Source organism: Cibotium barometz, chromosome 28 (genome assembly GCF_041138505.1).
Source record: "Cibotium barometz isolate CiBa-2024 chromosome 28, ASM4113850v1, whole genome shotgun sequence".
NCBI lineage: Eukaryota > Viridiplantae > Streptophyta > Polypodiopsida > Cyatheales > Cibotiaceae > Cibotium > Cibotium barometz.
In genome coordinates, this window is record NC_141073.1 from 13277868 (window position 1) to 13291041 (window position 13174).

Genomic DNA, 13174 nt, shown 5'->3' on the forward strand with positions numbered 1-13174 from the left:
GTTGTGCTCACTCAAAATATCCCCTTGAGAAGGAGATGTTGAAGCCTTTCAAGTTTTGCAGCCTACAAACACTAATCCACTTGGCTGTGTTTAATAGTACTCTTCTGTCTCTAGTCTATGCCATGAAGGCACGTGAGCTCTCACCAGGATGGACAAAGAAAATACCAGCAATGCCATTTAGGTGCACAAGGATGCCAAATTGGTCAAGCATGCCCTGCTCTAAAAAGAGGATGTTGGAAGGCTTGATGTTACGGTGCAAGACGCAGGTAAGAAAAGGAGGGCCTTTGCCACAATGGTAAGCATGGGAGTAGTCTCTACATCCAAGAAAGACGCTTGCAGTCGTTCTCCATGAAAAACTTTAGTTTTCATGCCCTAATCTTTTAATAATCATTCATTTGCCCTCTTATTGAGCTGATAAAGCTGGGCCTTAATTATGAGGTGTAGAAATTGTAAGCAGCAGCGATTACGAGTCAAGCTAGCAAGTGGGTCTATGGACATTGTACGCCACATGCAGGAAGTATTTCAAACTATCTTTTGGAAACCACACAAGGCCCTCTACCCCATGCAATGGCAAATCGGGTTGGGGACCAAGAACCACGAATTTCAAACTACTTTTTAAAAGCCACACTAGGGCCCCCTACCCTCATGCATGGGATTTGGGTCCCAAGATCAGCTCAACATAGAAGTTAGTTATGGCATAGGCGTTGACTAGTTGTGGCATAGGCAACGACGTCCAATATCCATAGGGCTTCAAAATATAAACATTCTATGTGACATAAATCATTATTGAAGAACGGTGAACCCAAAGCTACATATTTTACCAAGATTTGGATAGTGTCCAGTCAGAAAGAACTAGTCGTTTATTTCAACACTTCAAGCAAGACAATAGTAAAGAATGAATGAAGCCTTGCATTACCTTGCGCCTGGGGACAAAGACTACATAGACATGTTTTAGCCAACATGTACTAAGTATCTTCATCTACTCTAATAAAGCTCATTATGTTAACATAATCTTGCAGCCATGTAAGACACCTAGTTAGTTTCAATTAGGAGTTACTAGTTTAGGCTTAGTAGTTAGTTAATTTGTTCCACTTAGTAGTTAGTAGTTATATTTAGTTATTAAGGTTTTACTTAAGATTATATAAGGAGTTAGAGTTACATTTAGACACAATTAGAGATTGGGGTTGGGATTCTGAGGTTTACCAAGCTTGAATTTGTGGAGTATGAAAAGAACTTGAAGAAATAATCAAACCAACTTGAAAATACCAAAGTAGGTTTTTGTGAATAACATTTATACTAAAAACTATAAGCAATACAATTGCCCTTTTTGAAGAATTTATAGTTTGGATGTAATGTTGTCAAATATATTTAGAGTGGTTGGTACAAGTAGTTTTATGGAAAGCCGCCAACAATGGCGCCGCTATAGGGGACGATGTTCGTAGATTAGTGAGTCTATTTTTCTTATTCCACTGTTAAAAGCCCATTAGATTTTGCCTAGCATTTTTCTCCTCAGAGGTTTATGCTAGTTAGTTGAGAGGAAAAAATGGGGATTTTTGAGTTAGCTAGGGAGTGGGACTCACCAAGGACCTCATAGGATAGGCTAGTTAGAGCGAGAGGTAGAAGCGAGGCTTTTAGGCTCTCAGGTAGCGGAAGAGTTGGGACTCTAAGGATACCTTTTAGGATTATTTAGAGCATTATGGTTGTGATTTAGATACATTAGAGAGATGCATTATCCGCAATCAAATATTTGATCATTGTAGGAGTTAGGACAACCCCCTTCACATGCTATTTTTTCTGTTTTCATTGTTATTCATCATGCTTATCTCTAGTTTAATTGTAGGATATGCATCTTATTTTTTTCCTTGATGAAAAATTGTATTTAAATGATTGACGCAAACTTGCTTGCTTGGTTAACGCAAACTTGCTTGCTTGGTTTAAACTTGCTCAGTTTATAGCCCCGCTCGTTCCTTGGACACTCCCTTCTCTGCACTCAGCTTTGCATTCACATCCAAGGGCATAGAAATTGGCTTACAATCAGCCATACCATATTTTGACAACATGTCCAAAGCATACTGTCTCTGTGTGACAGCCATATACGCTCTGGAGTCCTGATCACCTCAATGCCAAGAAAGTAGCGCAATTCGCCCAAATATTTCATTTTAAACTCATGTTTGAGAAGATCCTTCACGTGGTCAATCTCCATAGCACTTTCACCCACAATAAAAAGGTCATCTACATGTATGGTAATGACCACAATCCCTGTATCACTCTCACGTACATAGAGTGAATGATCAGCATGAGCTCTTCTTAAACCAATACTGACAAGATACTTAGCAATCCTGTCATACCATGCTCTAGAGCCCTGCTTCAAACCATACAAGGCTTTGAGAAGCCTGCATACATAATCTGGGTAATTTGGATCAACATAACCAGGTGGTTGATCAATATACACTTCCTCTTGCAACTCACCATTCAAGAAGGCATTCTTTACATCCATCTGATGCATAATCCATCCTCTAGATGGAGCCACTGCTATGACAGCTCTCACAGTCGTCATCTTTGCCACTGGAGCAAAGGTCTCCTCATAGTCTATGCCATACGTCTGTGCATAACCCTTTGCGACCAGCATTGCCTTGTGACGCTCAATGTTACCATCAGCCTTATGCTTAGTTTTGTACACCCATTTACAGTCAATAGCTTTCTTGCCACTTGGCAATGGCACCAACTCCCATGTGTCATTTGCTTCCAATGCAGCCATCTCTTCATTCATTGCATCATCCCAATGCACATTTCCAACTGCATCCTCAAAACATGTGGGCTCCACATCTTGTATCACCTTAGCCATGTAGGCTTTGTGATGCGCTAGATACCCATCATTAGTCAATTTTTGAACTGGATATCTGACTCTGTTAGATCTGCGCGGTCCTGGGTCACTCCTCTGTCCTCTAGCATCTCCTTGTACTTTCCTTACACCAAGTGTCTTGACAACTGGAATTCCAAATTCCTCATCAAGACTCTGTTCAGATCCATTTGAATCCATGTCTACATGTGAAAAACCTGATGATGCATGAGCCATAAAGGGAGGTTCATCAACCTTTTCCTTTCCCTTTCGTGATACATTCCTTGTACCTGGTGGAGTAACCTGCGTACGTAGTCTACCACTCCATGGCTTCTCAACAGAGCCACGAGAAGAGGACTCTTGTGGTCCACTCAAAACCTGTGAGACTGTGGCCTCACATTTTGCACAACCACATCATCTTTTACATTAGCCCTAATAGTGCCATGTGCATCACTGTACCAGCTGCTCATCTCATCAAAGACTACATCTCTGCTCACTCGTAATTCTCGTGTAGTGGGATTGTAGCACCTGTACCCCTTTTGCTCAAGGGAATATCCCACAAGAATACATTTCTCTACCTTAGGATCCAATTTCCTACGCAACTCATCTGGTACATGCACATAAGCTATACAGCCAAACACTTTCAAGTGTGCCAAATCTGGCTTTGTAAATTGTACTTGTATATATTGTACTTGTATACTTTTCCTCAGGTGTTACATCATGCACCGCAGCTGTAGGTGTCCTGTTCATAATGTACACAAGTGTATTTACAGCTTCAGCCCAGAAATGATGAGGCATGTTCTTCTCATTCATCAATACACGTGCAACCTCTGCAATGTGCCTATTTTTCCATTCTGCAACTCCATTCTGCTGTGGAGTATATCTGCATGTAAACTGCCTGCGTATACCATGCTTTCGTAGAAAATCTGAAAAATCATTGGAGAAATACTCTCCCCCTCCATCTGACCTCAATGTCTTGATTTGCATATCTGTCTCCTTCTCAATCATGACTTTGAAGTCTTGAAAGTGACCAAACACTTCACTGTTGTTACGCATGAAGTAGACCCATACTTTCCTTGTATGGTCATCAATGAAAGAGACATAGTACCTGCAACCATGTATACTTGCAGTATCTGTTGGACCCCAAACATCTGTGTACACCACCTCAAGTGGCCTTTTACATACATTGCGCTCATGTGGAAATGAGCCCTTTGACTGTTTTCCAAACTGGCATGCTGCACACACTTTATGCATACCATCCACCTTGAATTTGGGCAAACCTGTTACAATCTGTTTTGATTGCATGTTGCGCAATCTCTGCTCATTGACATGGCCAATGCGTTTGTGCCAAATGTCAACATCAACCACGACACCTTTGCCCTGTGCAAATAACGCAGCTTTTACCTCAGGAAAAATATCTACATTCAGCGTAAACATTCTGCCCACACATTTGCCCTCTGTGATCAGCTTACAGCCATTCTGGAAATCTTCCACATAACAGCCATTCGGATTGAAGCGAACCTGCAAACCCTGCTCAACCATTTGCCCAATAGAAACAAGATTCTTTGTAATGTTTGGGACATGAAGTACATCTGCTAAGTACTTTGATTTCCCATTCTTTGTATTTAGGGGTACATCCCCTACATGAGCAATGGGGTGAGCTGTGTCATCTCCTGTCTGCACATAGCCTGACACATCTGGTTTGCGCATATCTCTAAACCACTCTCCACGAGACGTCATGTGGTTAGAGGCACCTGAATCCACATACCAAACATCATCTTGAGTGGAATTCTCTGCAATCATTGTATTCATTACATGTTGCATAACAAACATGCGCTCGCTTCTGCTGTCATCTGCATCTGTGCTAGTAGACGCATAGTTGCCTTGTTCTCTCTTTCCACTCGCTTTTCCCTTTGGACAGTCACGTGACATGTGACCTTTTTCACCACAAGTCCAACACTCTCTGTTATCTGCAGCATTTTGCTGCCTATTTGATCCTGCACCTCGACCTCTTTGACTCCCCCTGCCTCGAGACTGGTTTCCCCTGCCACCTGTATTGCCCTAATTTGATTGATCTTCTCGAGATTGGCCCCTACCACCACTTTGGCCTCAACCACGACCTCTACCTCTGTTGGAGTTAGAATAGAAGGTGTGTTCACACTTATTTTTGCCTTGAGAAGAAGGTGTGTCAAGACCAAGGTTCTTCTCCTCAAGAATAAGCATGGAAATAAAATCTGTGAACTCGGGGATGTCGTCTCTTGTATTCATGGAAGACCTGAAATATACATATCTCCTAGACCATCCAAGCATGCACGGACAACGTCATCGTCTTCCACTGTGACTTTAATAGATCCAAGAGCCTCAATGATACTCTTGATCTTTAAAGCATAGTCATTGATGGAGAGGTTGTTCCTCTTAACCTGATTCAACTTTGACTTGAGTTGAAGCTTCCTGGCCTTAGTATTCACCTCGAACACCCTAGCCAGGTTTTTCCATGCAACTGCGGGGGTTTCTGCATCCTGTAGATAGCCCATCATGCCATCTGTGATGCTCATAGAAAGCCAATACATGACTTTACTCTGGCCTTGTTGCTATTCCTTCAAAGCCTTCCTTTGATCTGCTGTAGCATTTCTCTCAGGCATCTCTGTGCAGGATCAAATAGGCAGCAAAATGCTGCAGATAGTAGAGAATGTTGGACTTGTGGTGAAAAAGGTCACATGTCACATGACTGTCTAAAGGGAAAAGCAAGTGGAAAGAGAGAGCAAGGCAATTATGCATCTACTAGCAGAGATGCAAATGACAGTAGAAGCGAGCGCATGTTTGTTATGCAACATGTAATGAATACAATGACTGCAGAGAATTCCACCCAAGTTGATGTTTGGTATGTGGATTCAGGTGCCTCTAATCACATGACGTCTCGTGGAGAGTGGTTTAGAGATATGCGCAAACCAGATGTGTCAGGCTATGTGCAGAGAGGAGATGACATAGCTCACCCCATTGCTCATGTAGGGGATGTACCCCTAAATACAAAGAATGGGAAATCAAAGTACTTAGCAGATGTACTTCATGTCCCAAACATTACAAAGAATCTTGTTTCTGCTGGGCAAATGGTTGAGCAGGGTTTGCAGGTTCGCTTCAATCCGAATGGCTGTTATGTGGAAGATTTTAAGAATGGTTGTAAGCTAATTACAGAGGGCAAATGTGTGGGTAGAATGTTTACACTGAATGTAGACATGCCTGAGGTAAAAGATGCATTATTTGCACAGGGCACAGGTGTTGTGGCATATGTTGACATTTGGCACAAACGCATTGGCCATGTCAATGAGCAGAGATTGCGCAGCATGCAATCAAAACATATTGTAATAGTTTTGCCCAAATTCAAGGTGGATGGTATGCATAAAGTGTGTGCAGCATGCCAATTTGGAAAACATTCAAAGGGCTCATTTCCACATGAGCGCAATGTACGTAAAAGACCACTTGAGGAGGTACACACAGATGTTTGGGGTCCAACAAGTATACATGGTTGCAAGTACTATGTCTCTTTCATTGATGACCATACAAGGAAAGTATGGGTCTACTTCATGCATAACAAAAGTGAGGTGTTTGGTCACTTTCAAGACTTCAAAGTCATGATTGAGAAGGAAACAGATATGCAAATCAAGACATTGTGGTCATATGGAGGGGGAGAGTACTTCTCCAATGATTTTTCAGATTTTCTGCAAAAGCATGGTATACGCAGGCAGTTTACATGCAGATATACTCCATAGCAGAATGGAGTTGGAGAAAGGAAAAACAGGCACATTGCAGAGGTTGCACGTGCATTGATGAATGAGAAGAGCATTCCTCATCATTTCTGGGCTTAAGCTTCAAATACAGCTCTGTACATTATGAACAGGACACCTACAACTGCGGTGCATGATGTAACACCTGAGGAAAAGTATACAAGTACAAAGCCTAATTTGGCACACTTGAAAGTGTTTGGCTGTATAGCGTATGTGCATGTACCAGATTAGTTGCATAGGAAATTGGATCCTAAGGCAGAGAAATGTATTCTTGTGGGATATTCCCTTGAGCAAAAGGGGTACATGTTGGTGAGCTTGTGGCTGGCATGACTTCAATGTAATTGATAGCCACTTTTTCTTTTGCTTTTGGCTAATTTTGTACTAAGTGCTTAATCCCACAATCAAAACAATGCCTGATTAAAGGGGGGAGAGTAGTAGCTGGAGGCTTATCATCTTTTAGATAATTAGGGCAATTCCTTGTCCAATGATTTCTGCCGCATTTAAAACATGGGCCCTATGGGGTTCCTACAGGTGGTCCTCTGTAAGGTCTTGGTGCTGGTCCAAGTCCTCCCTGTCTTGCTCCTCCTCTAGCTATGAACCACAAAGTGTTGTGATCTATTTGATAGCTTCCCTCAAGTACTTCAACTATTGTTTCAAGAGGATCTGTTGATGACATCTCGACCCCTGGTGAGGCTTCCCATCCTCCATCGTAATAGTCACTGACAGGGACCAAAGATCCGTCATGTACTATGTCCTTACGTTGCAAAAATCTCACTAGAGCTACTCGTGGAAAAGGTGGCTTACTCCCTAGCACTGGTTGTGCTCTTTCCGCTCCTGGGGCTGCAAATCGTGGATTTCCTACTAGTTGGTTGTTGAGCTATCCCTTGTTCTCTCAGGTGCCTAATGCAATGGTAGCAGCCTTGGGTCTCATGATTTGTCCATTTTTGCTCAAAATCACACCACTTGTCTGTCCATGAAGGTTTTACGTTCTGTAGATTTTTCTTAGGCATGCATTGCAATGTAGGATGGTGTCCTCCATAGAGTTCACATCTATGTTGCCTTTGAGGTGGTTGAAAAACTTGATTCATTTTCTGCATGACCATCTCTGCAATAGCCTAGGCATCAGCTGGCTTGGTCTTATCACTCTTTAGGGAGCTTTTGTGCTCGAAGCATCTGAGCCCGTAAGAGGCTTGTCCTTGCCATAAATGTCACAATTATCACCCACATGTATGGCTTCGTAAATGCATTCGTTTAAGATATTGTTTTTCTTGCCATAAAGACTAGCATGTAAGGATTTGTTTGTAAGGCCTTCCAAGAAGATAGAGACCAACTTCTCAGGCCCTAGCATTTCTCCTTCTGGGCATCTAGAGATGTACTGGCGTAATCGGTTGTCACAATCCCTTACAGATTCCTTTTCTCCTTGTTTGAAATCATAGATCAAGGTGCTCACACTATGTTTGATTCCTATTTTCATGAAAGCTCCAACAAAATCCTTTTCTAGAGCGTGAAAGTCTCTAAAGGCACGCGGATCTAGAGTTTGGAACCACAATAAGGCCTTTTCCTCCAAAGTTAACCCAAACCCTTCCACTAAGGTATGAAGGTCCTCAACTTCTTTAGCTCTAGCAACCTTCTTAAATGAAGCTAAATGGTTATAACAATCCCCTCACCCATTGAACTTTTTAACCCATTTTTGGAATGCGATGGTCTCACCTTACTACGAGATGGTTCCCTTGACAATCTACCTGGCCTAAACCCTAAAGATCCCAATGGTGCGTGAAATGGTGAGATGATAGGTGGTATTATTGGCCCTCTATTGGCTGGTGGAGCACTTGAAGCATGTGTGTTTATTGATCCCAATGGTCACATATGAATAGGTGTAAAGGATACCCTTGGGGCACTTTATGTCGGACGTGGCAATGGTGGGTCGCTTGGAATAAGCATCTGCGTGACCACATAACGATTGGCAAAATCTTTGTAAATGTGGGCATCGTAAATGTTTTCTCTTTCATACATTAACTTAGCGTTATAGTTCAACCCCATACCTTGAGATCTTGCTAGATGTGATGATGAAGTGGCCATGCTCGCGTCGGAATCGGTTTCCTAAGCTACATCTCCTAGTGGTTCACTCACATGGGGCTGTGATCTAGCTGTGCTTTCTTGAGTTGACGCCCTACTTCTTCCGTCCGATGTGCTAGGGTTTACTAATCTATAGTACCTTCCTGGACTCAGGTGTATAGATCTTTGTGCGTGTAAAACTTTGAGTCAAGCAAGAAGGACTGAACTTGAATGCTATTACCTGTCCCAAAAGTCCCTTCTCTCTTGATCTCCTTTCCTTGCTTTTATTTGTTGAATCTTGTCTCTGATGGAATTTGTTCTAAATCAGCAACTTCTCCAACTGACACTACTAGAGAATCTTGCCCTATCGACGTTTATTTTCCGACGTTTGCCATGGCTTCGGTATGTGCGTCGGTATGTGCGTCGGTAACTGAGCATTTTTGCAAATTTTTTTATTCCTTGTTTTTGCTAAAAATAATGAGTGTAGGGTGTCTTGGACTAGTGTAGGGTGTCTTGGAGCGAGGTTAGCTGATGCATATGCATATTTATAGTGGTATTGATGGTTAGATGCATATGGATATAACTGGATATAATTAATATAATACTTGGACAAGAGAGGATGATGGCTATAGAGAGGTCACAATGAGTCACGTGGACGCATAGTTTGAGGAGTCGCTTTCTAGGATTCATTATTGAGGACACCAATGATTATTAATTAGGAGACGCGGACCGAAAGTATATAATATAATTTAATTACATATATACTAAGGTTAATTAAGTGAGAGTGATGCTATTTTTAGTATTATTGTGTGTCTATATAAGGGAAGCCTTGGTTGAGTTGTGGGGAGAGCTCCGTTTGCCTAGAATTGAGCCATATTGAGACTATTTCATGCTTACTTACACTGGGTGTGTACTTCATTACATTATATTACTAGCTATAAGCTATAGACAGGAAGATCACTTGATTTCAAAGACACCATATATATAGACAATCCTCAACAAGCTAAGACACCATGTGCAAAATATATAAAGCACTTCTCACAATGCGACATGCATATATTTTCTATCATATTCCTCAACAAGATCAAAATTAACAGTGACCAATCAAAATCAAGCACAGAAAGCAGATGGTATCATAACCATTTGCTTTAGTTTTCTTTACTTTGTGTAGATTGCAATTGCGCATGCCATCCTAAAGGATCATAGCTCATCATCAATTCTCTCATCCTCAACAAGATCTCTTGTCCCAAAAATATCAAGTTCTAGAAAGATCTCATCATCTGAATCAGCTTCTAGTTGTAATTGCATGTGTGGTTGTGATTGTTCTTCCATCTCTGGCTCATCTTCTATCTCTGCCTCATCTTTGGTCTCTACTTCTTCACCTGCAAGTTCTTCAATGTTTTCTAGTGCTTGATCGGTTGAATTTGTTAGATCAACTTTTATATCACCTTTGACATCCTGATCTTGCTCTTCTTCTACACCTTCGACAATTTGGTCTTCAAAATTTTGCTCTTCTTCTATATTTTCGACAATTTGTCCTTGCTCTTCTTCTTGCGGGATTTCCACATCCTCAAAGATTTGTTTACTACGTGGAGCTACTTCGATTATATACCACCACCTTCGTTCCATTGGATCCTCTTTGAATACCACTTGCTCACAATGCTCCGGTAGTACGAAAGTGTCTGTTTGGTCTGTCCATATCCTAGTGGAGTCCACTTGAACTAGTCCAGATTTATCTCTTCGTATGCTTGGTTGTGTTCCAGTTATGACAACCTTGAACCACTTTACATCTAGGATAAACATATAAAACTTCCTAAATCCAACCTTAATTATCTCTTGGATGGTTCCAAAGTATTCAAGTTGCAAATCTTCGATAGGGGCTTCATCATCCATTGTAGAAGATGTAGATCTACTAGCTTGATTGAAGTTTGCTTTCACTCCACAATCAAAGGTTGTTCTCTTTTTATCAATTCGCTCCACTCGAAAATGATGACAATGCGACCATATTGCTCCAAACTTGCGGTACTAGAATGAAAAAAATATTTAGATAGATTGAACCCTAATATGTGAATACAAGATAGATTTATATACATAGCTAGATTGATACTTACATGGAAATCACAACCAAATGCAAGCTCCACTTCCTCCTCAGATACGACCTCACCATTTGCCTTTGCCGCTCGTAATGTCTCTTGGAGCCATTGATTCATTGGAAAGTCTGGCAATAGTCCAAGCGCTGGTGGGTATGGTTGCCTTTGTGTTGTTCGGCTCCTTCGAAAAGCCTAGCGAGCCCGCGTTCTCTCCTCTTTGGCCATAGAATATCGTTCTATCCACTTCTCCATTACATCAAAGTTGATGATGCAAAACTTTTTTATTTTTTGTCGTAAAGTTTGGTCCATCACCCTATCAACACCTTGTCCTTGTCCAACAACGCTTGTAACTCTTTCATCCTCTTTTTGAGACCACAAAGAAGGCATGTCAGGGTCTGTTGTTGTAAGGAACTCTGTAATATACACTAGGGACTCCTTAACAAGCCAACCCATAGCCATACTTCCTTCTGGACGAGCTCATTGACGAACAAATCCCTTTAATGTCTTCATGAACCGCTCTAAGAAGAACATCCATCGACTATGTACCACCCCTGCTACGGCGACTTCATCAACAACATGTACTAATAGATGCACTTGAATTGTTAGAACACTTGTTGGAAAGTACTTCTGAAGTAAATGTACAACTTCAATTGCATTCACATGAGCACGCTCAATAGTTGTTTGTGAAATCTCTTTTTGGGATATCCATCGGACCAAAATCCCAATCTTGTATATGACATCGCGTATTTGAGGAGTAAGACAATCCTTAATAGCAACCGGTAAAATAAATTGCAGGAATTTGTGCCAATCGTGGGATTTCAAACCTGTGAGATCATCGTCTTTTGAAAAAGCTCCCTTCAAACAATGCATACATCCTGTTGCCGGGGTACGCAATTCTGAAATACACTTCTTCACGCTCGATCTTGTTGAGAACCCAAGGTGCCTTAGGTAATATCAACTTTCCATTTCGATTAGTCTTTGGCCACAAATTAGACACACGACCAAGGACTTGCAAATCCTCCCTTTGACCTTTACTTTCTTTTGCCCCAGTAATGGTCTTCCATAACACCACTGCCACATTTTTAAATATATGCATTGGATCAACTAAAGAATTGATCAGAAGATTGTCCCAATAAGGAAGTTGGTAAAATATGGAAAACCTCTTCATGCCATGTAAGCAATACTCCCCTCTAATTGAATCTTCCCAATCTCTCCTCCAATCACTTGCCTTTCTTGTTTTTGGGGGTCTGCCAAGGAAACCATCTCGCATAGAGTGACCCTCAGGCAAATACTTTTTATGTCCCTCATACACGACCTTTCTCAATGAGGATGAGTGACGAGATTGGAGGGCAGGACCACACAATGGACATGCATTATATCCAGAAATTTGAAGCCCTACAAATATCAATAACTTGTTAGTAGCGTATTCAAAAAAAATCATTAACTAGTTAGAATTCTTAATCTTAATATTACCATTGCATTCACCATAGCCTGGCCAGTCATGCATAGTCCACATCAATATTCCATGTATAGTAGTTTGTCTCTGTCCAAACCGCTTGGACATGTCATGAACTTGGAATCCTGCCCATAATTGTTGTAGCTCTTCAATCAATGGAGCAAGGTACACATCCATATTCGCCACCTTGTATTTGCCACGGACTATTAATGCTAGAAGTAAATGTCCCTTCTTTATTGCTAGCCATGGTGGAAGGTTGTAGTTTACTAAACAAACTGGCCATGTACTCCATGTGGAGCTTTTTAGACCAAATGGATTGACCCCATCCATTGCTAGACCCAAACGAATATTACGGGGTTCATCTGCAAAGTCTGTCCACTTCTCTTCAATATGTTTCCAAGCAGGGGAATCAGCAGGGACACGCATTAGGTTGTCTGTAGATCTAGTGGTTCGATGCCAAGACATCATTGATGCGATTGATTTACACTTAAACATCATTTGAATTCTTGGAATTATAGGAAAGTGTCTCAGAACTTTTGCTGGAACTCTACTTCCTTGCACATCAGACCTAAATCTAGAATAGGAACACAGAGGACAAGTAGCAAGCCCCTCATACTCGTTTCAAAACAAAACACAATCTTTTGGACATGCATGGTAAGAGAGGTAATCCAAACCAATGGATTGCAAGATAGATTTGGCACGAGCATGATCTGTTGGCATTTCATTGTCCTCTGGTAAGAGATGCTGCTTCATCAATCTATTTAACAAAAAATATTAAATTAGTGGAAATACCCCACGAATGCTTATTATATTTTAAAAAAAAAGCAAACAATACAAATCTTACTGAAACAACTTTGAAACACTCGTATCAGACCACCCAAACATTGTTTGAAGATTTAGAATTAAGAGGCATGTGTGTAGAACATAAATTCTAGCTTCGGGATAAAGTTTT

At 41.2% G+C, this 13174-nt stretch overlaps 1 pseudogene; it reads right to left on the reverse strand.

Annotated features, from left to right (window-relative positions):
- Nucleotides 1-9876: 9876 nt before the first annotated feature.
- LOC147622513 (uncharacterized) lies at nt 9877-12915 on the reverse strand (annotated as a pseudogene).
- Nucleotides 12916-13174: the final 259 nt, after the last annotated feature.